The sequence below is a fragment of the Jaculus jaculus genome, chromosome 5 (assembly GCF_020740685.1).
Source record: "Jaculus jaculus isolate mJacJac1 chromosome 5, mJacJac1.mat.Y.cur, whole genome shotgun sequence".
NCBI classification, from domain to species: Eukaryota; Metazoa; Chordata; class Mammalia; order Rodentia; family Dipodidae; genus Jaculus; species Jaculus jaculus.
The window spans coordinates 170,548,811-170,574,443 of record NC_059106.1 but is presented as its reverse complement, the minus strand read 5'-3'; the positions used below and the strand labels follow the sequence as shown (position 1 = coordinate 170,574,443).

General features: G+C 43.6%; 1 protein-coding gene across 9 annotated transcripts in view; it reads left to right on the top strand.

Annotated features, from left to right (window-relative positions):
• Pcbp3 (poly(rC) binding protein 3) overlaps positions 1-25,633 on the top strand; it is a 210,563-nt gene that overhangs the window by 49,650 nt on the left and 135,280 nt on the right. For all 9 annotated transcript variants that reach the window (XM_045149700.1, XM_045149699.1, XM_045149703.1 and 6 more), the window contains exon 2: positions 9,113-9,224. The gene's annotated coding sequence lies outside the window, so the exon portion shown is untranslated. The remainder of the gene's footprint in view (positions 1-9,112; positions 9,225-25,633) is intronic.

Below are 25,633 nucleotides of genomic sequence, written 5' to 3'. Positions count from 1 at the left end.
GGAGATGACTTAGTGGTTAAAGTGCTTGCTGTACAAGTGTTAGGTCCTGAGTTTGGATCCCCAGAACCCATGTAAAGCTGGACCCAGTAGCTTGTATCTAAGCTCAGCATTACTGTGGTGAGACCAGAGAATACCAGAAGCTCACAGACCAGCTAGCCTGGCGTGTGCAGCAGCAAACAACAAAGAGACCCTACCTACCTCAAACAAGATATTATCCTGACCTCCACACATGTGCTGTAACAGTATGCATCTCACATATGTGTGCCTAGCATATGGTGCTCTGGTATATGTGTACTCTCCCAATATAAAAAAAAAAATAGAGAAGGGGCTGGGGAGATGGTTCAGCAGTTAGTTAAAGGTGCTTGCTTGCAAGCCTGCCTTCCTGAGTTCAATTCTTCTCAGCACCCACATAAAGCCAGACACAAAGTGACACATGCATCTGTGATCCCACATTGCCTATGGCAGTGTGACATAGTGGAGAGAGCAGGATGAGAGAGGGAGGGAGAGGGGGGAAGAGAGGAGAGAGAATGTCTCAAAGAAGATGGAAGGAGAGGGTGGACAGCTTGAGATTGTTCTCTGACACATGCACACTGCGGCACTCAAGCACTTATATACACACATGTACGCAAATGAAAAGAAAAAGGTCAGGTCTCATTTAGGTAGAGGAAGAAAAGGCAGCAAGTGTAGTGTGTAGAGGGGGAACTTTGATATAGAAAAGGGTTAATCCTTTCTTGGAACAGAAGCACCCCAGAGGAGTACTGTCCAGGAGCTAATGCATATTGATGGTGTGACTCATGTGGCTGTGGAAGCTTTTAGGCCCTGGCTCTGTTTCAAGGCAGACTTAAGACGCCTCCTGTTCTTTCTCTTATAGGAAGAATCCTCTACCCCTGGGGGGGGGGGCTTTGTACTACACCCAGAAGCATCCATTGTCCAGAGAGCTTTGCCTGTAGCTGGACATGGTCTTGTTGCAAGCCCAGGGAGCACATCTCTAGCCTTTGTGGGGCTAAGTAGTGGGACCTGAAGAGGAGCTGCAGAGCTCCAGCCTGGGAGGAATGATTTCAAAGACAGCTCTTGTGCTTGCTAGCTGTGCAACATTTGGGCCTCAGTTTCCTAATCTATCAGAAGGAAATGGCGATCCTTGGCCTCCTGAATCAGCGTGAGGGAGCAAACCAATGTAGAGGTAGCCGTACACATGGCAGGTGCTCAGCAAGAGGAGCTGCCACTAGGCAGTGACCCACGACCCACGACCCACGAGTGCATAGTTTGGGTCTTTTTTTTTTTGGTGTTTTTTAAGGTAGGATCTCGCTCTAGCCCAGGCTGACCTGGAATTAACTATATACTCAGACTAGCCTCGAACCCACAGCGGTCCTCCTACTTCTGCCTCCCAAGTGCTGGGATTAAAGGCATGCACTACCACACCCAGCTTTTGCATAGAGGTTTTTTTTTTGTATGTACAAAATTGGATTGGTAGCCTTTCTTATACAATATTTAATACCCTAAACTGAAAATTTCATGTCAGAATTTAGAAATAGTTTTGAGTCTTTGCCCGTTTCTTTTATTCTTCTATTCTCTTTTTAAAAACTTTTTATTGATAAAACTTTTATTGACATATCTAGTGTACTCTGATCATAATTCCTTCCCCCTATTCTCTTTTATTCTCCCTTCCTGACCCCCCTTTACTGAATCTCTTCTTTCCAACTAGTCCCACTTCTATTCTGATGTATCTTTTTTTTTTGCCGTTATGTTATGCAGGTCTTGTGTAGATAGTATTAACCACTATGAGATCATGAATTTAGTGGCCATCTCATGTCTGGAAGAAATATTGCAAAGTATCCCTCCTCTTCCTTTGGCTCATACATTCTTTCAGCCTTCTCTTCTGAAATGATCCCTAAGCATGAAAGGTATGATAAAGATGTCTCTCTTAGTGCTGAACACTCCAATGCCAATTCTGAACACTTTGATGAGTTTTGAATCTTCCCAGTAGTCACCATCATCTGAAAAGAGAAACTTCTCAGGGCTGGAGAGATGGCTTAGTGGTTAAGGCGTTTGCCTTCAAAGCCAAAGGATCCCAGTTCAACTCTCCAGGCTCCATGTGAGTCAGATGCACAAGGGGAGTGCACACATCTGGAGTTTGTTTGCAGTGGCTTCAGACCCTGGCATGCCCATTCTCTCTCTCTATGTCTCTGCCTCTTTCTCTTAAGTAAATAAATAAAATATATTAAAAAGTGAAAAAAAAATTTTAAAAAGAGAAAGTTCTGTAACTAAAGTGAGAGTAGCAAGCCTTTGTGGTGGCGCACGCTTTTAATCCCAGCACTGGGAAGCAGAGGTAGGAGGACCCTGAGAGACTACATGGGGGATAGAAAGTGAAACCTTACCTTGAAACACCAAAAAAAAAAAAAAAGAAAAAAGAAAAACAGTGAAAGTAGCAGTAATATATAGGCATAAACATAAATAATTGTAGGGCAATTTGGTGAGCATACTATATTCCTTTAGCCAAACAACAGTACTAGTAGCTGCCCTCCAGGGTTTATGCTGTCTTTTTCTTTAATGCTTTTTTTAAAAAAATGCTTTGGGGTTGGGGATATGGCTCAATGGTTAAAGAAACTTGTTTGCAAAGCCTGCCTGGAGCCAATTCCCCAGGACCCATGTAAACCAGAGGCACAAAATGGTGCATGAGTTTAGGTTCCAGATGGTACTGTGCACTTCCTGCTCCCTGTCCTGGGATCAGATATTTCTACAAAGAATCATAATTCCTTTAATCAGCAAATAGTATAAGAAACCAGTATCAGGGTGCTGTATCCTCTCATTTCCCTTATTGTTACTGGTGTTTGCTTTTGAGACATCTGAGCTGATAGATCAAAGGAGGTATATGTGTGTATGCCAACCTGTGTATACATATATTTATTTATATTTTATGCATAATCTTCTGGGCATACTAAGCTTAACATCAGTTCATACTGAAATTTAACTCCTGTCCCTTGCCAGATGGATCCTTGCCACCTCTTTCCCCTGATAGGGAGAAATTCTCTATATTCTTAGTGCTGTTAGGCTGTACTGTCTTAATTACACATTTCTTCTTGGGATTCTTCAACTTCTTAGATGGTTCTTGTAAAAATTGCATACAATAAGATTTATATCTTTTTTAAATTTTTATTTATTTGCAAGCAGTGAGAGTGACTGGGCATGCCAGGGCCTATAGCTGCTACTTATGAACTCTAGATGCACGCACCATCGTGTGCATCTGGCTTTAGGTGGGTACTGGGGAATTGAACCTGGTTCGTTAGGCTTTGCAGGCAAGTGCCTTAACCACTGAGCCATATGTCCAACCCCAAGGTGTACATTTTTAAAAATTTTGTTTATTTTTATTTATTTATTTGAAAGTGACAGAGAAAGAGGCAGATAGAGAGAGAGAGAATGGTCACACCAGGGCCTCTAGCCACTGCAAACAAATTCCAGACACGTGCACCCTCTTGTGCATCTGGAGAAATGAACCTCAAACTGGGGTCCTTAGGGTTCACAGGCAAGTGCTAAACCACTAAGCTATCTCTCCAGTCCCAAGGTTTACATTTTATGCTGTAAAATTCTATGGGTTTTGATGATTCATGTCTTACAGCTACCATTGTAGCATCAAAGAGCAATTTTACTGCCCTGGAAACCCCTGTGCTCCACGTGTTCACCCTGCCCTGAGCCACTGATACCCACTGATCTTTTTACCAACTGTGTCATTTTTGCCTGTCCCAGAGTGTTGTGTAGCTGGAGACCGGATGCAGCATTTCTAGACTGGCTGCTTTCAGTAGCGATGTGCGTTTATGATTCATCTGTGTCTTCATAGCATGTTAGCTCATTTTTTTTTATTGCTGAGTAAGAGTTAATCCTGTGAATGCACCAGCTTGCTTACCCATTCACCTATTGAAAGATGTGCTGCTTTAGTTTTTATATTAATGGGGGCTGGGGGAATTGGCACGCCAGGGCCTCCAGTCACTGCAGTTGAACTCCAGACGCGTGCTTCATCCTGTGCACACTGCGACCTTGTGCGCTCGTGTCACCTTATGCGTTTGACTTATGTGGGATCGGGAGAGTTGAACATGAGTCCTTGGGCTTCACTGGCAAGCGCCTTAAGTGCTAAGTCATCTCTCGAGCCTGTTTTAGCAATCTTAATGGCCTCCCTGAACACACCTATGCAGGTCCTGGTGCGAGTGAAGGTTTTCAGTTTTTGGGGAGATCCCTGTGAACACAGTGATGGTGTGCTATGGTCAGAGGTTACTGTCTTGCTGTCTTTGAGGGTGGCTGCACCATTCCTTGTCACTAGTCACCAGTGCCACCAATGAGAGTTCCTGCAACCCTGCCAGCATTTGAGTTATGTTAGCACAACTTGGTATGAAGTTATATCTCATTGTCATATACATGTGTATATATGTATGTGTGTGCGTGCGTGCGTGCATGCGTGTATATATATACATATATATATATATATATATATAAAACTTTGATGGCTTTTTTAATGGGACTAACAAGTTTTAAACACTGACCATCTTGAGCCTTTTTCATCCCCAAATGATTTGTTTCTGAGTCTCCTTCTGGCAATGTAGACATTGGTCTATGGTCAGCATTTTGCTAGCTTCAACTGCTTTTGAGGTCTGCATGTATCTACTAATCATGATCACAATTTGTAGTGAGGTTGCTGGTGCATAATTTCTAGGAAGCTATTGCTGCCTTTGTAGTGAAACATACAGATCAAGGGAGTTTGGGGATAATGTATTATGTATGTAGACGTCCAGTAGCACTACAGTTCCAGATCTTAGCATGCTGACACTGCCCAGACGTTGTCCTTGGCCCCTTTTGATCTTGCACAGTGAAGCCCAACTGTCTAAAGCCTTGGCTTTGCCTTCCAAGTCTGTGGCATTGGATCGCCACCTGCCTCTACAGCTTGCCGACCACTTCTCTCTGTTGTCTGATCTGTGCTCTAGCCAAGCCAGGCTGAGCCTCTGACCTTGCTCTCGCTTTCTACCTGCTACATTTGCCCTTCTGCAGACCACATGTCTGGTCTTGCCCACATGGCCCATGAAAAAGCCACCTTGTCCTCCATGCCACTCTGCTCTAACCCAGGAGGAGGCTGTATCAGTTCGTTTCTCATTGCTAGGACGACATACCTGACCAGAGGCAACTTAGGGAAGGTAAGAAATTATTTTGGCTTACAGTTCCAGAGGGGAGAGCCCATCACGGAGAGGAAAACCTGGCAGGGACAGGGGATGGTGTCATGTTGCAGCACAGGCAACAGAGAAAGAACAGCAAGTGGAACTGGACTATACAGCCTCAGGGCCCAGTGACATGCTTCCTCTAGCAAGATTCTACCTCATGAAGTTTCCACAGCTTTTGCAAACACCACCTGGGAGTTAAGTATTCAAACACATGAGCCTGCGGGCGCATTTGACATTCAGACCAGCACAGGTGTGCTCCTCGCTTGGCACCAAGACTTTGTGCACCTGTCCTCTTTGTCCTCACACCATGTGGCTCTCTGTAGATAGACCTCCACTTCAGGCTTCATGCTCCATTGCCTACCAGACGGGCTGCACGTACATGCCTAGCTCAGTTCCCCTATAACCAGATAGGACCACTGTGGTATATGTGGTTCATCACTGCCCAAAATGTTATGAGGTGGTACAACACTGTATCTAGTAACAAAGCCTCAGAACAGATGGAAAGTGTATGTATATAACAGCTAAACCTCTTAGAGGAAAATTTATTGGCTTATAAGAAAAGATGGATAAATCTGCAATCATATGGACTAGATCATATTCACATATAATAAAAGTACACAGGGTTATAATGGCATATATACCAGGCTCTGTCTCTTGCTTACAAAAACTGGGGCCAATAGAGAATACATACATTCTCTGAAATATGTGAATCATTCTCCAAAGCTTCCTGCAATATTTAATCATAAAGTAAATCTCAAATTCTCTGAGACCATGTTTACTGACCAAAGTAGTTAAGCCAGAGCTAATAATAAAACACAAAGGAGGACAACTTAAGTATTTGATATTTATTCTAAGGTTTTTTTTTTTTTTTGTGGAGCTGGAGAGATGGCTGAGTGGTTCAAACTTGCTTACAAAGCCAGATGGCTAGGTTTATAGGTTCCCCAGGACCTGTTTAAGGCTTGAGGCAGAAAGTGGCACATGCACATGGAGATCATGTTTGCTGTGGCAGGAGGCCCTCGTATATCCATTTCTCACTCAAATAAATCAGTGAATATTTTAAAATTTGTGTGTATGTGAGTGTGCATGCATGTATGTTCACATGCAGAGGTCAGAGGTCATTGTTGGATGTCTTCCTCTGTTACTCCCCACCTTTTTTTTTTTTTTTTTTTTGAGACATTCTCTCTGAATCTTGAGCTCAACCAATTCTGGTAAATAAGCTAGCCAGCAAGCCCTGGGATCCAGCTGTCTGTTCCTCCTCAGTGCTGGGATTACCGGTAACATGCCACCATGGCTGGCATTCTGCATAGGATTTGAGACCCGGACTCAGGTACTAATGCTGCACAGCAAAGGCTCTACCCACAGGGCCGCCTCTCCAGCCCTTGCTCTGACATTTGAAGAATGCGAAAATTCATTCAAATTCAGTGAGTTACTATGGAATGATAGAGAGTTAAATGACTCTGGCAATGTAAATAAGATTTGTAGAATATGGAGTACTTGGAGGGTAATTTATATCCTAACTTAGAGTTATATATTTAAAGAAAGAAAGGTTGAAAGTTAATTTTTGTTTTTGTTTTTGGTTTTTTGGTTTTTCGAGGTAGGGTCTCACTCTAGCTCAGGCTGACCTGGAATTCACTATGGAGTCTCAGGGTTGCCTCGAACTCACGGCGATCCTCCTACCTCTGCCTCCCGAGTGCTGGGATTAAAGGCGTGCGCCACCACACCTGGCTGAAAGTTAATACTTTAAGAAGCTAACAGAAAGTAGAAAAAGGGAAAGAGCAAAAGTTTGTGAAGTAGAAAATGAAGGAAGTGTTGTCTCTTGTTTCACTAATATGACATATTGTTGTGTGTGCACTTCTGTGCTAGTTGTCAAGCCCAGGGCCTTATGCTGAGCCAGTGGTCCACCACTGAGCTATATTCCTAGCCATTTGTTTATAGAGACAGGGCTATGTAGCTCAGGTTGGCTTTGAACTGGAAATCCTCCTGCCTCTTCCATACTGGTATTATGGGCATACAGAATTACTCCTGTCACATGGATTTAAAATAAAACACAAAACTTTGCATAAGTGTCACTTGTTTATGGCTTCCTTTAAAAAATATATTTCTAGACTTGATCTAGAATTTTGTTGTGATGTGTGCTCATGACTGGTTGGTCTGCAGTTTTTTTGTAAAGTCTCACCTGATTTTGTTACCAAGATACTGTTGGCCTCATAGAATGGAACAGGACATAGCCTTTTCTCATCTGTTTTTTCTTTTTTTTGGACGAGTTAGTGAAAGAATGGTGTTCTTTTTTTTTTTTTTTAAGTATTTAGCAGAAGTCAACAGTGAAGCCACCTGGCTCTGGGCTTTTCCTTGGGGCAAGCCTTTTTTGTTTGGTTGTTTCTAAAATTGCTGTCCTTGTCTTTTTACTTGTTTTAGGTTTTCACATTTTCTATTTTTTCTTGAGTCAGTTTTTTAGGCAAGCCCAACAGACCACCCCCCTTTTATCAGAGAGAACAGGCAGGGGTTGGTGGTGGCAGAGAGAATTAGCACACCAGGGCCTCCAGCCACTGTGAATGAACTCCCGATACATGTACCACCTGTGCACACATACAACCTTACACATGTGTTACCTTGTGCATTTGGCTTTTGTGGGATTTGGGGAGTTGGACATGGGTTCTTAGGTTTCACAGGCAAGAGCCTTAACTGATAAGCCGTCTCTCCAGCCCTTGAGTCAGTTTTTATAGTTCATGGTTGTAGGAATTTGTTCATCTAGGACTGGAGAGATGGCTCAGCAGTCAAGATGCTTGCCTGTTTATCTGTTTCATATATTTGTTGGTAAAAATTATTTATTATGTTTATTTAAAATCCTTTTTTTCTTTTTAAAAGTTTTGCTTATGTGTGGGGGTGGTGGTGTGTGTGTCCCATGCAGTGCCCAGATACTTGCCTACAGCGGCGGTTGCACACCTTTGGTGGCTGGAGTGGAACAAAGTTGGATGTCTTGCTCTGTCACTCTTCCATTTGGTCTTGTTTTAAGCCAGAATCTTTTTCTTGATTGTGAAGTTTGTGGGGCTCCTACCTGCCTTCTGCTGCCGTGTGGAGCTGGGTCCCAACTGCCCATGGCCATGATCCCAGCTGCTTTACATTGGGTCTGGAGTTCTGAACTTGGGTGGTCTCAGGGTCGCTCAAGCCCTTTACTCTTGAGGAGGACACAGGTACTTAGCCACTGAGGCATCTCCCCAGACTCCTGTTTATTTGTGTGAGTTCAGTAGTAATAGCCTCTTGTTTCCCCCCCCCCCCCGATTTTGATAATTTTAGTCTTCTCTTTTTGTCACTCTAGGGAAAGGTTTGTCAGTGATCTTTTATTTATTTATTATTTTTTTATTTTTAATTTTTTATTATTTATTTGAGAGCGACAGACACAGAGAGAAAGACAGATAGAGGGAGAGAGAGAGAATGGGTGCGCCAGGGCTCCCAGCCTCTGCAAACGAACTCCAGACGCGTGCGCCCCCTTGTGCATCTGGCTAACGTGGGACCTGGGGAACCGAGCCTCGAACCGGGGTCCTTAGGCTTCACAGGCAAGCGCTTAACCGCTAAGCCATCTCTCCAGCCCTATTTTTGTTTTTTTGAGGTAGGGTCTCACTGTAGCCCAGGCTGACCTGGAGTTCACTATGGAGTCTCAGGGTGGCCTCCAACTCATGGCGATCCTCCTACCTGCTTTCCAAATGTCAGAATTAAAGTTTTGTGCCACCATGCCCAGTTGTCGGTGACCTTTTTGAGGAACCAACTTGTAGTCTTGTTTTTCTTTTTTCTCATTTACTTTTGCTCTACTATTTCCTATTCCTTTTGCTTACACTAGGATTAATTTTCCCTTGTTTTTTTGAGGTAGAAATTTTACTTATTGAGTTGAAATTCTTCTTTATATTTTTCAACTGCAGGTATTTTTTTTACTGTGGACGACCCTGTGCTCTGCCCTCCTGTTGCTGGCTGCTGGCTGCTGGCTGCTGACCCTGAGCTCTTGGTGGAGCTAGGGAAAGGGATGGGAGTAGGGTAAGTTAAAATGCCACAAAATGTGCTGCTCTTCAAAGATCCAGTTCTTTATCTTGAATAAGGGATTCCTGAAACCCTTTATTTCCAGAGTTTTAAAGAAGTTAATTAGCATAATTTTTGCTGGTGTTCTCTTTGTTTTCGTGGAGGAGAACTATCAGTGTTCATTATTCTGCCACTCCTACTAATGTTAGCTACCTGTTGTAGTTTATACTTAAATATTTTCAAAAAATGTGACCACTATAGGATATTTTATGGAAATGGATTAATGGCTTTTAAATGTCATAAGGAAATAAATTGTAAGAGTAGCCAGCAGATTTTGAAAGAACAGCAGTGCAGAACTGCTGATTCTGATGTCAGAACATTCCAGGGAACTGAAGAAGTTGGGACAATGTGGCGCTAGTTGCAGAATCCAGGGCCACTAGAGTCTGGGTCCCAGCTCCTGGAAAGGAGACTAAGTTGTGAGAGAAGGTCCACTTATGTTAGGCATACCCAGGCCAAGTCTGTGGTGGACCAGCAGATCCTGTGGTGTCTCAGCTGTGCTTAGCTAAGCACATCTTCTTTCTGTGAGCAAGGTTGGTTGTGCATTGGGTCTGGGCCTGTGGCTGAGGCTGTGGAGAAGAGTTGCTTTGCACAGGACAGCTCTTGGGTGTCCATAGATGAGGGGAAGGGCAGCTAGAATGTCTATTGCTGGGAGAATGAGACACCTGAGGGACTGACTAAAGGACAAGAAAATGCTGTACCCTGGGAGCAGAGAGTAAGGACAAATGATAAGAGGAAGTAATAATATGTAACAGCCAAGTGAGCAAAGACATGACACCTCCAGATTGGTTAATGAACAGTGAGAAAATGGCAAAGCTCTTTAACATTTACGAGGTTTCTGGGGCTGGAGTGATGTTTAGGAATTATGGCATTGCCTGTGAAGCCTAAGGATCCAGGTTTGATCCATTTGATTCCCTAGTCCCCATGTAAGCCGGATGCAAAAGTGGCCCATGTGTCTGGATTTTGTTTGCAGTGGCTGGAGGCCCTGGTGCATCCATTCTACCTGCCTTTTTCTCTATCTTTCTCAAATAAATGAATATTTTGAAAAGGTTTCTATCTTGGAAGAATACATACTGCTATTTGTGTTTTCAGACTTAAATACACATACTAATCTAAAATAAATTTTCATTCCTGCTAGTGAATTATTCTCTTAAGTAAATTAGCAGTTAAAGCATGTAGAAAAGTAATGATCATAAAACTTATGACTGAATTTAGACTTTAGAATATCTGCATTATAGTTTTAATAATACCCTGTCACATCTAAAACTACGTTTGTAGGACTGTGATGTCCTTACTGCTGCTTGTTATCTTTGATGTGTAGGCAACTTGAGTGGTTTGATTCAGGTGTCCCCATATACTTAGGTGTTCGGAATGCTAGGTTCCCAGCTGATAGTAACTTGGGAATTAAACCCTCCTGGAGGCATTGTGCTGTTGTGGGCAGACTTATGGGTGTTATAGCCAGTTTCCCATTGCCATTGTTCGGCATACTCTCCTGTTGCTGTTGTCCACCTGATGTTAGCCAGGAAGTGATATCCACTCTCTGCTCATGCCATCATTTTCCCTGCAATTATGGAGCTTCCTCTTGAGTCTGTAAGCCAAAATACCCCCCCTTTTTTTTCCCACAAACTGCTCTTGTTCCAGTGATTTCTGCCAGCAATGTGAACCTGACTGCAACACTGTTGCACCTCAGACCTGCAGGGAACAGGCTGCATATGTCACACCAGTTAGCTGATTAACTGGGCTACTTGATTGCACCTTCTGAGAGAATTTAGACCTCGAGTTCAGTGTGAGCTCCTGGTTCAGATTTGAAATTAGATGGTGACAATTCTCTTGAGTGCTAGGATAGCTCGGCCAAAGCTACCTTTGAGCAGCAGCTTTATGGCTGTGAAGGCTGCCTTCAGTTTTTGTGGGTGTCTTGCTTTCTGGTGAAGTCATTCTTCCCTCCATAAGGAGTAGTATTAGAATCTAAACTCTTGGGCCCAGGCTTGTCCATAAGTATTCTGGAGACCATCTTTGGTGAGAAGTGGAGATAGTACTTTATACACCAAGTTTACAGTGATTTCCACTCCTGCCCCAATATTACCATTTAGGTTAATTTAAAAATAATTTGAGGGCTGGAGAGATGGCTTAGTGGTTAAGGTGCTTACCTGTGAAGCCTAAGGACCCATGTTCCTCTCTCCAGATCCCATGATAGCCAGACAAACAAAGGTGAGGCAAGCGTAAGGTCTCACAAAGGTGGCGCAAGCGTCTGAAGTTCTGTTGCAGTGGCTGAGGCCCTGGTGCACCAATTCTCTCTCTCTGTCTCTCTCTCACTCACTTGCTAATAAAAAAATAATTCTAGGGCTGGAGAGATGGCTTAGCGGTTAAGCGCTTGCCTGTGAAGCCTAAGGACCCCGGTTCGAGGCTCGGTTCCCCAGGTCCCACGTTAGCCAGATGCACAAGGGGGCGCACGTGTCTGGAGTTCTTTTGCAGAGGCTGGAAGCCCTGGCGCGCCCATTTTCTCTCTCTCCCTCTACCTGTCTTTCTGTGTCTGTCACTCTCAGATAAATAAATAAAAAAATGAAAAAAAAATTAAAAAAAAATAATTCTAGTTTGAGAATAGTAGAACTTTTTTCTCTACAATGCACTCAGTTACATTCATTGAACTTTTGCCCATAAATGATTCCCTCTTTTTTTCTGTGTGCTTTGTGTGTCTTGTAGATTCTATCTAGTCATATCCCTGTCGGGTTTTGAGTAGGCATACCTGATAGGAATCCAGCTACTTACAAGCATGGAAGCCAAGCCTCACTCTTCACAAATGAAGCCAGTACACAGGCATCATTCTTTAACTGCCTCACATCTGGAGAGGAATTGTAATACTGCATATTGGCCAAGAAGCAGAGACCTGAGGGTGTCATCAGGTTTCCAGAGCGCTCTTTATCTGTGTGTATGAGAAGCTTTGAAAATATTGATAGACTTTGGAAAGTCCACTCTTAGGAATTTATCTTCAGGAAATAAACTCAGAAACACTAAATTTATGTGCAGAGGATGTTCATTATAGCATTATTTTAAGTAATTCACAGTTTCCCAACAGAGGATTTAAGTAAATCAATTATTGTACTTCTGTAGCACAGTAGAATATTAGGCAGTAGTGAGTGTTGTAAGAATTGTTTATGACATCAATACACCCAGTACAATGACATGTAAGTCAGTAACACAGGTCAAAGTAGTCAGTCCACCATGAAGTAAAGGTGTCTGTTGATGAGCATCTTGTGCGCACGAAGATACATGCTTTAAAGCCTTAGGAGATGCAGCCAAAAGCTGTGGTGTCCATCTCCGAGAGCTGAGGAGGCAACTGCTACTCTCTCACGCCTTTCTGAGTCTTCTAAGTTTTCCTCAGTGAACACACATCACATATTCATTCGTATGTTTCTGTTACCAGAAAAGGATTATGTGGGTATTAATTTGGTCTTTGAGATGTAGACATGCTTTCTAAGCATAAAGCAATCCAGGTAATTTTGAACCTTGGAATACATTAAAAAGCTGAAAACAAGTATATGAACATTTTCTACAAGTATTACAGATATAAATATACCGTATTATTCTGAGAGAACATATAGTTGATGTCATTTGTTTTAAAAACAGGTAGATATGGTAATGAGGAAGCACTTAGGATGACACACAGCGTTGCCATCTGTGTTTCTATGTGGGAATTAAGGTGCCTTTAGATGTTTTTATTGTATTTTTCTCTACATGGCGAGCAGGCATATATTCTTCAACTGTAGGGCCCATGGCTGTCATGGAGAAAGGGTCGGAGCATACAGTCTACTGTCTCTGCAGGGCATGAAGTCGGCTGGTCTGGGAGGTTCTGTGACAGAACTATGCAGTGCTGATTCTGTCAGTCATTGTCATTTGGGGTACTGGGTGAGGAGTTTGTCTGGAAAGTCCAGTAACTATATTTTAGACAATGCTAATGAGAAATCAGACAGTCCCTGTGTTTGAGTCTGGTAATGAGAATGACCTACTCAGAAAACTCAGAAACTAAAGTGAGGAAGTTTTGAAAATGTTATCTTAAGTCTCCATACTGAAATTGAAACAAAGACCTTTAATAAGTTACTGCAAGCTTATTATGAATAGACTCCATCAGTATAATCTAAAAAGATTGAAACTTGGTTATGCATATCTATGCCTACACTCATCTGAATTAGGATCTATTGCAAATAGGAAAATATGACCCACAGTATTCCTCCTCTGGATATGGACAGGTGTATATGGAAGTCATTGAACTTGTATGTGGAGGGATCTCTCAGGTCTCAGTGTCTGAATGAGGGAAGCTACACAGGATGATGCCAGGCCCGGATCAGATAGGCCTATGGGGTCTGCGTCCACCCACCTCATCAGCTGCGTCATAGCTGTGCGTTACCCTCACAGTGTTATATTTCGAGCTGGAGGAGCAGAGTAAACAAGCTCATCTTGACTGCTTCCTTCTCTGCTCTGCTGAGACAATCGTCGAGAGTGCTAATTATTCAGAAATGATAATTGTACGGTGGATCTGTGATGGGAGGTGAGTCAGATTATCCTTGCCTGTCCTCCCCCAATAGAAACACTTTTAAGTCTCAGTCACTCCTCCTCCTGCTTTTTGTCAGTACTCCTGAACTCCATTCAACTATTGGAGGTGAGCTAAAGAGATTTCTGTCCCCTAGGTCTGGAGCAAGAGCCAAGGTTGCCCTCCTGAAGTCAGATCTTTGCTGTGGCCGGCCTAGTTTTGTGGCCTGCTTCATTCACTCATTCAGACCAATAAAAATCTCAGCCTCTGGAAATGTATTTAGCTAAAATAAGACCAATGAGCAGATTTCTAAGCACCACATTTCCAGGTATGTCCAACTCCTAGTGTATCTGCAAGTCATCAACATGGCCCTTTGGAAATGGTGGTCTTAAAGGGACCACAGGGCAGTCATTGGGCACTGCCTTCACTGTGCTGGTCTGCCCCTGTGTGTTGCTCATTCATCCTCTTCCAGTGGGGCAGCCCCAGAAGCCCACTCTGTGTGTCAGAGGAGCTACGACCCTGACTACCATGCCATGAACAGTAAAACCCAAGCAGGTCAGCTGTGCCACGCCCAGGTGCAAACAACACATGTGTGGGCTTATGTTAGCATGTGGTTCGGGAGGCCAGGGCAGGGGGGAAACTTGGGGTTAGGATGGGACCTTAGTGGTGTCAGGAATACACTTGTCAGTCTGTGTGGGAGGGGGGAGACACTGCCTCAGACTCCATGTTGCCGCCCTGTGGCTCCTACATTCTTTCTGCCCCCTCTTCTTGCAATGTTCCCTCCACCGTGGAGAGCATATAGTAAGTCTCCTTTTGTGTTGAGCTCTCAGCAGCCTCTGATTTTCTGTTTTGATGCATTTCGAGTCTCTTCTCCCTGGAAGAGGTTTTGGGGCGACTGTGAGAGTAACCCTCATACTTAGCATTTCTTGGAGCCTGGCAGAGGGGATAGAGATGACTTACTTGTGCTAGGCAGTCGGCTTTCTTTTGCTGTCATTCTTATGTGTGTTGAGTCTCCCTGCTGTTTACTGCCTTCTGTAAAAAGCAGATTCTCTAACCAAGAGTGAGCTTGTGCTAGTTTTAATACCACAGCATTCCACAGAACTATGTGCCTAAAAAAGTAGGAAAATTACAGAGAGGAACTCAGTGACTATTGTTTGTATCATGTCCAAGTCACTAACAGGTGTAACATTTCACTTGTTTATCTTTTTGTTTTGTTTTTTTGTTTTTGCTTTTTGAGGTAGGGTCTCACTCTAGCTCACTCTGACCTGGAATTCACTATGTAGTCTCAGGGTGGCCTCAAACTCTTGGTGATCCTCCTACCTTTGCCTCCCAAGTGTTGGGATTAAAGGCGTGCGCCACCATGCCTGGCTCTCACTTGTTTATCTTTCACATAGTAGCATATAGTTCATATGCAGTCCAGGATGTGTCTGCAAACCTACACCGGTTAAGACCCTGGTTCAGGCTTGCTTGTGTTGGCTTAGTTGTGTCAATAAAGCCTTTATTTGCTTGAATCCTGGACAGTGGGTATTCATCAAATGTGTTCTGATTATGTTTCTTTCTGATTAATTGAATTATCCTGTTAACTGAATTATAGTAGGAACAGTGTTATTTCTTCTCATCTAAAAAAAACTCTTTAATTCTGTGATTTTTTGCAAAAGAGAGAATACCCATAGAGAGTACCCACATGTCTTGGGTTTCTCTGCGAACTTTTCCCTAAAGTCATCTTTTTTTCTTTCAGGGTGCCGCCCCTCAAGGACTGGCCTGTGGGCTGGCACTCACCTGGTTGTCCTTCTCTATTTGTGCATGCCCCCATCCAGCATCTGCCGAGGGCCTGCCTCTCACAAGCCCTCTTTCAGGCTCTGGGTGTGGCTTGTGATAACACACAGATTCCACCTTTGCCACTGTGGGGCTTATCTCTAATGAGGGTGAGGGACCAAAAACCAAAGAAAAGCTGAAAAGTTTAGTAGCTCATGATACATAGATTAGAAGAGAAAGACTGCTGAAAAATGAGTGAGGGTGCTGTCTCGAAGGGGGTCAAGGGAGACCTTCCTGAAAACCTAATGGTCCAGTTAAGTTGTGGGGAGGAGCTGGGTGTGTGCCCTGGCAGAAGTGATTCAAGGTGGCATAGTATTGGTGGAGTGGAGAAGGCAGTTGGGCAGGGGATGGTGGGGGCAGGGTCAGGAGAGCAGGCCGACTAACTGGCGGAGAAGGTCTGGAGTATCAATCCTCAGTGGAGGGCAGTAGGAGCCCATGTCCCAGTTTTAACGTTGGCTATAGAAGGCAAGAAGAGAACAGAGTTAGTGCCTCGGCTACATCTACGTGTAGGGAATCCAAGGGGACATGAAGAGAAGATTCTGAGAGATGCGGTATCAGAGCGTGGGCCTGCATGGAGATGGGTCAGGGAGGCCAGCTGGAGAGGGCTTTGCCCCAGGTTCTAACTTGCATTCTGCAACATGATTGGAGTTCTGACCCCCTTATTATTATGCAGTACCCTTAGTTACATTTGCTAAGGTTCTTTTCTCTGAAACCTTTTTCTTTTCTAATGTGCATGTAAGTCATTCCATCATTCTTTTGATTAGTTAGTATAGCAAATCCTTTTTCTCTTGACCTGTGTAGTTTTATTTAAAAGTTTCTTTTAAACATGGTTGATTTCTTTGCCCAGTTTGTAAAGCTTTGTATTTTCATCAGGATGATTAGAAAATTTATATTTTCTTTGATTATTTGAGATGATTTGGTATAAATCAGTCATTTTGCTATTGAATTTCTATTCTCATTATTTTTTTTTTTTCTAGGTGGGGTCTCACTCTAGCTTGGGCTGACCTAGAATTCACTATGTAGTCTCAGGGTGGCCTTGAACTCATGGTGATCCTCCTACCTCTGCCTCCTGAGTGCTGGGATTAAAGGCATGTGCCACTGTGCCTGGCTCTATTCACATTTTCATTAGGTCCATATTTTCTCTTTCTGTTTTGTTTTGTGTTGAGTTCAGTCAATTTGATCACCTGTACTCTCCTACCAGCCATCCTAGAGATTATACTTGCCGAACTATTTTACTTCATTGTTAGAAGACCAACAGCACATTGCTATTATTATTTTTTTTCATTAAGTGCTCTGTGAAAATAAACTTTAAAACTAGGAGAAAAGGTTTTTATAGTAGTGTATTTTCTGTTTCCAGTGCTTTTCATTTCTTTTCATAAATACAGGTTTCCTTCTAATATTTTTCTTTTGTATTCTGGACTTTAAAATTTGTGTATTTATTTACTTGAGCGGGATAGAGAAAGAAGCAGTATGCTATGGCCTCTAGCTGCTGCAAATGAACTCTGGACACATGTGCTACCTTGGCATTTGGTTTTTGTGGGTCCTGGGGAATCAAACCTGGGTCCTTTGGCTTTGCAGGCATGTCTAATGCTATGCTATTCCTTTTTTTTTGGTTTTTCGAGGTAGGGTCTCACTCTGGTCCAGGCTGACCTGGAATTAACTCTGTAGTCTCAGGGTGGCCTCAAACTCATGGTGATCCTCCTACCTCTGCCTCCCGAGTGCTGGGATTAAAGGCGTGCGCCACCACGCCCGGCTGCTATGCTATTTCTTCAGCCCATGTTTTAGATTTTTAATGTTCCAGTTGAAAGCTGTGTGTGTGTATTTTTTTTTTTTTTTTGAGGCAGAGAGAATGGGCACACCTGGGCCTCCATCTATAGCAAAGGAACTCTAGATGCATGTGTCACCTTGTGCATCTGACTTACATGTGTCCTAGTTTGGAATCAAACCTGGACCCTGTGGCTTTGTAGGCAAGTGCCTTACCCACTAAGCACTCAAGCCCCAAATAATTTGTATATTATAGGGGTGTGTGTGTGTGTGTGTGCGCATATATATATTGAGGTAGGGTCTTGCTCTAGCCCAGGCTGACTTGGAATTCACTATGTAGTCTTAGGCTGGACTTGAACTCATGGTATTGTCCTAACTCTGCCTCCTGAATGCTGGGATTAAAGGCGCGTGCCACCACATCTGGCTATACATAGTATTTCTTTATGTTTTACACTATTTATTTGAGAGAGAGAGAATAAATGTGCACTGCAGGACCTCTAGCCACTGCAAACAAACTCCAGATGAACACGCCACTGTGTGTATATGGCTTTACTCGAACCTGGGTCCTTAGGCTTTACAGGCCTTGCCCACGGAGGCATCTCCCCAGCCCTGTTTTTTAATTTTTTAAATAAATACTATTGCATATGTTTATTTAAAGTATTAAATGGCATTATGGAATACATACAGATAGCAGAAAGTTACTAGAGTGACAAAAAATGAACCCACGTCCTTTTACCTAATTATCCTTTTTGTTGGCTTTGTAGCAAGAGCAGCTAACAAGTAGATTTTAATGTTTCTTTTTTTTTTTGTAATTAAGTATGTGTGCTTAGGCTTAATTTTCTTTATGTTTTGTTCTGGATCATGAGTATTGGCCTCCTTATCTGTATATTGGCTCATAATTTTTACCAAAAATTTAACAAGTTTTGGTCATTATTTCTTTAAGTATAGGTTTTTTTTTTGTTGTTGTTTTTTGTCTTACTGGCCATCTCCTGGATCTCCAGTTTAAAATTGTCTCTGGTTTGTGGGAGAGCAGAATTTTTCTGTCTTTGTGTTTCATTTCAGATAGTTTTGGCCTGAGCAGATGTTCCCTTTCTTTCTTTCTTGTCTAATGTAATGTTATTCCACCCAGTGTACTTTTCCTCCAGTTAATAGACGTTTGATTTGGGTCTTTCTGAAATGCATTTCTTGTATCTCCTTAGCACTTCTTACTTCATCTGTCTTCTTGAACAAAGCATTGTATGTATTATGGGCCTTTTAACATTTTTATGTACTAATCATGTCTTTGTTAAAAAACAACAACCCAAGAGCTGAGGAAATGACTCAGCAGTCAAGTCACTTGTCTGCAAAGTGTAATGACCTGGGTTCAGTTCCCCAGTACCTACATAAAGCCAGTTGCATAAGGTGGCGCATGCATCTGGAGTTCTTTTGCAGTGGCTGGAGGCCCTGGATTTTTTTTCTTTTTTCCCTCTCTCTCCTTGCAGATACCAAAAATATTAACAGACTATAAATCTGTTCTTATTGATCATTTACTTACATGCCAAGGTGTATTTTCATGCTACTTTTGTGCCTGATAGTTAAAAGAATTATTATTTGTTTATAAGAAAGAGTGTGTATATGTGTCTGTGGCGGGGGGCATACCAAGGCCTTCAATCACTGCAGACGAACTCCAGAGACATTTGCCACCTTGTGCATCTGGCTTATGTGGGTCCTGGGGAATCAAACCTGGGTCCTTGGGCTTTGCAGGCAAGTACCCTAACCCCTACGCCATCTCTTCAGCCTGTACTTGATAATTTTTGAGCAGACACAAGGCATTTGAATTTCATATTGTTGGATCTTGGGTTTTTTTTTTCCAAATATTTTAAGCTTTCAAGTATTTAAGCTGTTTCTGTGTGTGTCTGTGTCTATGTGTATGTGTGTCTCTGTGTGTATATGTATGCATGCACACACATTTGGAGGCTAAAAGCTAAAGGACAACCTCAGATACCATTCCTTGGGTGCTATCCAGCTTTTTTTTTCTTTTTATGAAATATTTTTATTGTTTACAAACAGAGAAGAGGGGAGGGAGGAGGTAAAGGGGGAATAAATGGGCATGCCAGGGCCTCTAGCTGCACAAACAAGCTTCCGATGCATGCACCACCATGTTTATCATGCTCCATGTGAGTACTAGGGAATCAAAACCAAGTCGTTAGGCTTTGTAGGCAAGTGCCTTAATAGCTGAACCATCTCTCCAGCCCAGCTAGCCACTTTTTTTTTTTTTTTTTTTGGGAGACAGGATCTGTCATTGGTCTGGAGCTTGCCAGTTAGGCTAGACTGGCTGGCCAGTGAGCCCCAGGAATTCACCTGTCTCCCCACTTCGCTGACAACCATTTCCCTAACCTACCAAAGCATTGCTATGAAACACATTTGAGTTAGATTGTGGCTTGTTGAACTTTGCTGGCCTGTGCCTCCTTTAGTGCAGCAGTTTAGTCTGGCACTGGTGTGGCCCTACTAAGGAGACCATACTCCTCTAAGCAACCAGTCTGCTGTTACCATGCTACAGGATTTCTCTAAGTTGGGACTACAACTTCTTCCCAGATCCTTGAGTGTCAGAGCCATTATTTGTTCCTTTCCTTTCCGATTCTTCTCTTGGCCTCAAGTGCTTCATTCGACCTGGTGTGCTGAGCATCCAGGTGAAAACCCACTGGAGTCACCTCAGCTCTCAGAGGTCTTCTTGGTGCAGCTCTTTCTGGTTTTCTGCCCTCTGAGTCCAGGTACTGCCATCACCTGGGTTCTTGATCTTTTTCTCCTGTGCTCAGATCTCCTCTGGCTCTGCCTGTGTGCTGGGTCTGAATGACCACAGCTGTGTATGTAGCATTTGCTTCCTTCTCTCTGAGGACCAGTGTTCTGCGTGCCGTGCTGTCCCACATCTGGTACCCACGCCTTTTGCATGATTCTCAACCATCTGAAGTGCCATTCTGTCTCTGTCATGAAGGAAGGAGGACATCTTGTTACCACCACTGTGCCAATGTCCCTTGGCTGTGACAAGTGGCTTTGTTTGTTTTTACCTGCTTTCCTGTTCTGCAGGAATGAGCATGGTGTCCTGTCACCCGCTCTGTAGAGTTGGGTGGAGGTGAGACCTGTGGGCCTCCTGGGATGTTACCTCCTACCTGATTGCGTTTTTCTCCTTGCCATTCCCTTAATTCATGGGAATTTGAATGTCACCTTTGCCCCAAACTTAAGGCAAGCTTAGGGGTATGGGTCAGGCTTGAGAGATGCTTAGAGCCTTTGCCAGTCTCTTTGAAGTTTTGACTTGGTTTAGAATACCTTCTTCACTTATGGACTTCTTTCTCTGAATTCTACCCTTGACTTTCAGTGACTGACCTATGAATACATACATTATTTTAGTAAATAACTTTGATTTGATAAAATTTGATATCTAAGGTGATTAGATAATTCTGACTTCTATCCTTGGATTTTTTTAAATGTAAGATTTCTAATTTTGGTTATTTTTCATAGGTTATTTGCAGGACCAAATTCAGAGTGACAGTCACATGGTTCCCTCTGGACAGTATTTCACACAGAGCTGTCTTAGACATTGTGTCTTAGCATTGAGCAATTCTTTTTATATTCTTTTTTACAAAATTTATTTGAGAGGGAAGGGGGAAAGAGAGAGATGCAGATAGAAAGAGGGAGGGAGAGAGGGAGGGAGGGAGAGAGGGAGAGAGAGAATGGGCATACCAGGGCCTTCAGCCACTGTAAATCACCACCTTGTGCATCTGGCTTATGTGGGTCCTGGGGAATTGAATCGAACCTGAGTCCTTTGACTGTAGCAAACACCTTAACTGCTAAGCCTTCACTCCAGCCCTCTTCTTACATTCTTTATAAGGCCTCACTTGCACGTGAAGCCACTTGTGTTTTTGGCCCCTTGTGTCTGGTTTTATATCAAGGCATGTGAAGAACCTGTGACAGGTTGGAATGCCATGGCAGTGTGAATGATACCTGCTTTATTTCCAGCTTCTGCAAAGCCAGAATTTAACAGAGGCCTTTCTTCCTCTTCTTTTTACAATGTCAGCTGACTGAATGGTCCATCAGGGGTCTGAACGATGGCATAGCACATGCCTAGTGGATGATGTACATGGGGAGGATTGTATGGCCCACAGCAGCATATGCCCATCCTCGGTGCTTCATTGTGGCTCTGACTCTACTTTTTCCAAACTACCTTGAGACAGTTTTGTTCAAAATTATTTTTAAGAGCTGGTCATAGTGATGCATGTCTTTAGTCCCAGCACTCAGAAGGCAGAGGTAGAAGTATCACCATGAGTTCGAAGCCACTCTGAGACTACATAGTGAATTCCAGGTCAGCCTGAGCTAGAGTGAGACCCTACCTCGAAAAAACAAAATCAAAAAAAAATAAAACAAAATTATTTTTAAGGATCCGGAGAGCTGGTTCAGTGGTTGAAAGCACTTGCTTGAAAAGCCTGACAGTCTGAATTCAGCCCCCTAGCACCCACGTAAAGCTAGATATACAAAGTGGTACATGTGTCCAGCGCTCATCTGCAGTGGTTGTGCCCTGACACACCCATTCTCTCTCAAATAAATGTTTTAAAAATAAAAAATTATCTTTGAGATATCTTTGTTTTTCTAAAGCTTATAAATGTTATACCCAAAGTTTTCAGTACCCTTTGAGGTGGGTATCTGCTATTCCATTCTCTTCCTGAGGCGTGGAGAGTGAAGGAGGGTGCTCAAGTCACTTTGGTTTTAAGTGGTAGGTTGGATCTGACTCTATATGATAGAATGAGAAGGAAGCTGTCTGTGGTAGTGCTACGTGGAATTCCCAGTCCTGGCTCTCAGGGATTTGTTTGATGTGTAGCTACAGAGTTCTGAAATCAACAGTCCCAGCCTACTGACCTCTCAAGAGCTGTCACCTGCAAGAGTAGCCCACTTTACTCAGCAGCCTCTCAGGAGAAGGAGCGTGAGGAGGTAGGGGCTTATGACATTGAACTGCAGTCCTGACTACTATCCACAAGATTCTTATTAGCAAATTGCTGCAACAGTGACTTTCTTTGTTCTTCCATCCATTCATGTGCACAGCGTGCCTGGGAAAGGCTGGGCATTCCTCCAGTGTCCTGGCATCCTTGTGGAGGATACAAAACAAGGCTTCAGTCAGTGAATACATTCTATAGCATGTCAGGTATAAATACCACTGTGGAAGGGAAGATGGGGTGCTGGCTCCATGCTGACAGGGAGGTTAAGGTGGCCTCTGAAATTGGGAGTATCTGAGCAGAGCCTTATATGAGGCACCAGAGTGTGAGTCCCAGGGTGCTGTTGGGTGAAGAATCCCATGCCTAGGGGAACTGAACAAAGGCTGCAGGGGACATGCCTGCTCTGCTCACTGAGCTGCCAGGAGCCAGTATGGCTGGGGCAGGCGTGAAGTCAGGATGACTGGCATAGTGAGCTTACTTCGTGGCTCGTCTCAAGGCCAGCTCTCAGTCTATGTGAGCAGTGGCTGAGAACAGATAGGAGTGAGTCTGTCTTTTTCTTGGTGCTGTATCGTTTTGCTTCTTAAACCAGTGTTGCTAATGATACTTGCTTTTTAGAGGACATCCAAACCCTGTTGCTTTGGGACATCTTTACAATTGTGCCAATCTGTATCTAATTTCCACAGAAATCTCTAGGGAAGGCCTCTGGAACTCAGATGTATAAACACCTTCTGTGCGTAGGGCCTCTCTCCTCTCTGACTTTGGTGTAAATTTATTCTTCTGGCAGATGGGGGCTTTGACTTCTGGCTCCCCTGGCCTACCATGCTGGAAATAATGTAGCATTCTGGGCTACAGCCCACCCCAGGTACTCCAGATGCCTGTGTTGCACTGTATCGCAGCCTCCAAGCTAGCAACAGCCCAAAGCAGCTAGGTTGAGAGGCATTTGGGCCTTTAAGGCTGTGAACAAGTAGGTTGTGGAGAGTTACAGCAGATTCTAGAAACTCCCTGAGGCTTCACTCACACCCATCTAGGCAGATTTTTATAGGGCACACGTGGCCTCTACTGCAGGTAGGGAAGGAGCTGTGAGGTGCACCAAGTGCGTGGAATAAGATGGCTCTGTTGCCATGGGTGATGTTGACAGGCCCTTTGCTTGCATCTGGTGGGATTCCTGGGTGGTGCACCCAACCAGAACAGAGCTCCTCTGCAGGGGATGCTTCCCAGGGGAGGTGGCGACTTCAGAAGCACTTGGTTTCCTTTCCACCATCTCTTAAGAATTCCGCATTTCCTCAGAGCCAGATGATTGCTGCCTTCATGGAAGAGCCTGATGGGCCTCCCTCGGTTCTGTCCCTGCAGTCCCACGCAGTTGTCAGGTAAGAACTCATTCCTACAGCGCTTTAGTGGTTGGCCTTCCACCCCCAGCCCATTTCAGGTCCAAGGTCAGGGCATTGAGACATACGATTGTGAACCTTTTGTTCACAGTGGTGTACTTTTTTGTTTTTTGGTTTTTTTTGTCTCTTGCTTTTTGCAATACCAAATTGCTCATTTGTTTTTCACAGTATTTTAAAAACTAGCCAATTTGAAAGCATGAAAAAGGTTCCAACTTACTACATTACTGTAGATGAGGTTTGTGCCAAGGAGCTTATTGAGAGGGTTCTTTTCTGTCCTGATCTAGTTAGTGACATGCCCTGACTTCCTTTGCCCTGCAGTCATTTGCTATGTCCATCAAAAGTCATTTGGAAAAAAGTCGTTTGGTGGGAGGCACCCCGGGGCTGCTGAGGAGGCTGCATGACCATGACATTGGCCTCCTTGAAGTCTCCTTACCAGGTATGGATCCTGCCCAGTTCCTGCAGCACACCTGGCAGATCGGCTTTCCTCTGTCCTTACTGCTCTCCTTTCTGAGATTCTCATGCACTCAGATGTCAGGTTTTGATGACAGCTCAAGTCACTGCTCCTGGACTTTCCTCTCCTGTATTACAGAGTCATCTGCTTACGTCCTAGGTGAGCTCACCCCTTGTGTACTCAGGGACTTTTTCCTGCCATTCTTGATGACACTTATCTTGTATGCTTTGTTCACTAGCAGACTACTTCTGCCAGCATCCAAGATAGCTCATGCCCAACTCCTTGTTTTGTTTTGATATATTACTGTATAGCCCAGGCTAGCTTCAAATTAAGGCTTCTCATACATATCCTTCTGAGAGTCTTAGATTCTTAGATTATTGATGTTTCACTACTCCTGGCTTGAAGGCTTAGTAGTTTGAAGCAGATGTCCCCTATAAACTCTTGTGTTTTGAATGCTTGCTCTCCAACTAGTGGTAATTTGGGAGATGGAGCCTTACTGGAGAAGGTGTGTTTTGGGGGCAGGCTTTGGGGTGTTATAGTCAACTCCCCTTTGCCAGAGTTCTGCCTACTCTGTTGCTGCTGTTGTCCACCTGCTGTGGCAGAGGTGATGTCCAGCCCCCGCTCATGCCATGCTTTCCCCTGCCATCATGAAGCTTCCCCTTGAGTCTGTAAGCCAAAATACAAACGTTTCCTCCCATCAGCTGCTTTTGGTCAGGTGCTCTGCCCCAGCAATGTGAAGGTAACTGTACTAAAGTTTCTTCTTAAAATAATAAATAAAAATGCTCCTCTTGATTCTTGGTCTTTAGCCCAAATAAAAGATTAAATTTACAGTGACCTTCTTAAAAACCCACTAAAATGACACAAACATATTTTTAAAAGGTAGAAGCCACCAGAAAAAAATGAGAGAGGAAATGATAGAACTTTGTATGTTGGAAAGCAGATGGATAAAGAGATGGATGTAGCAGATCTGAAAAGTAAGAGGCCGAGTGGTGGATGTGTGTACATGGTGCTGATATGTATAATGTACTGTGTTGTACACACATGTGTGTGTGCACATTTATGACAGGCCTATATGTGCATGTGATATCTTTATGGATGTATAAATATTTGTGTTTATGTCATGTGTGCATCATGTGTATGTTGAGAGGGATTTATTGCCTCCTCTGAGTCTCAGGGATGGCATTACTATCCACCTCTGAGAAGGGGGCTAGAGAGTGAAGACTGGAAAGGAAATGGGTGGAAAGCCTATCTAAAAAGCAGTGTTTGTCCATCCCTGCCCAGACCCTTCCCAGCCTGGTGGTAGAAGAGTGAGGGCCCTGCCCTAGAGGTGACCTGGGAGCACAGCCAGAGATCACCCTAGGCTAAAATTGGGACTTCCTTGTAGTGGGTTCCTGATGGTGGAAACTTGGGGATGGCCACAGGAGGGAAAGGACTGCTGGGGAGAAGGGAGTAACAGCAGCTGACAGCTA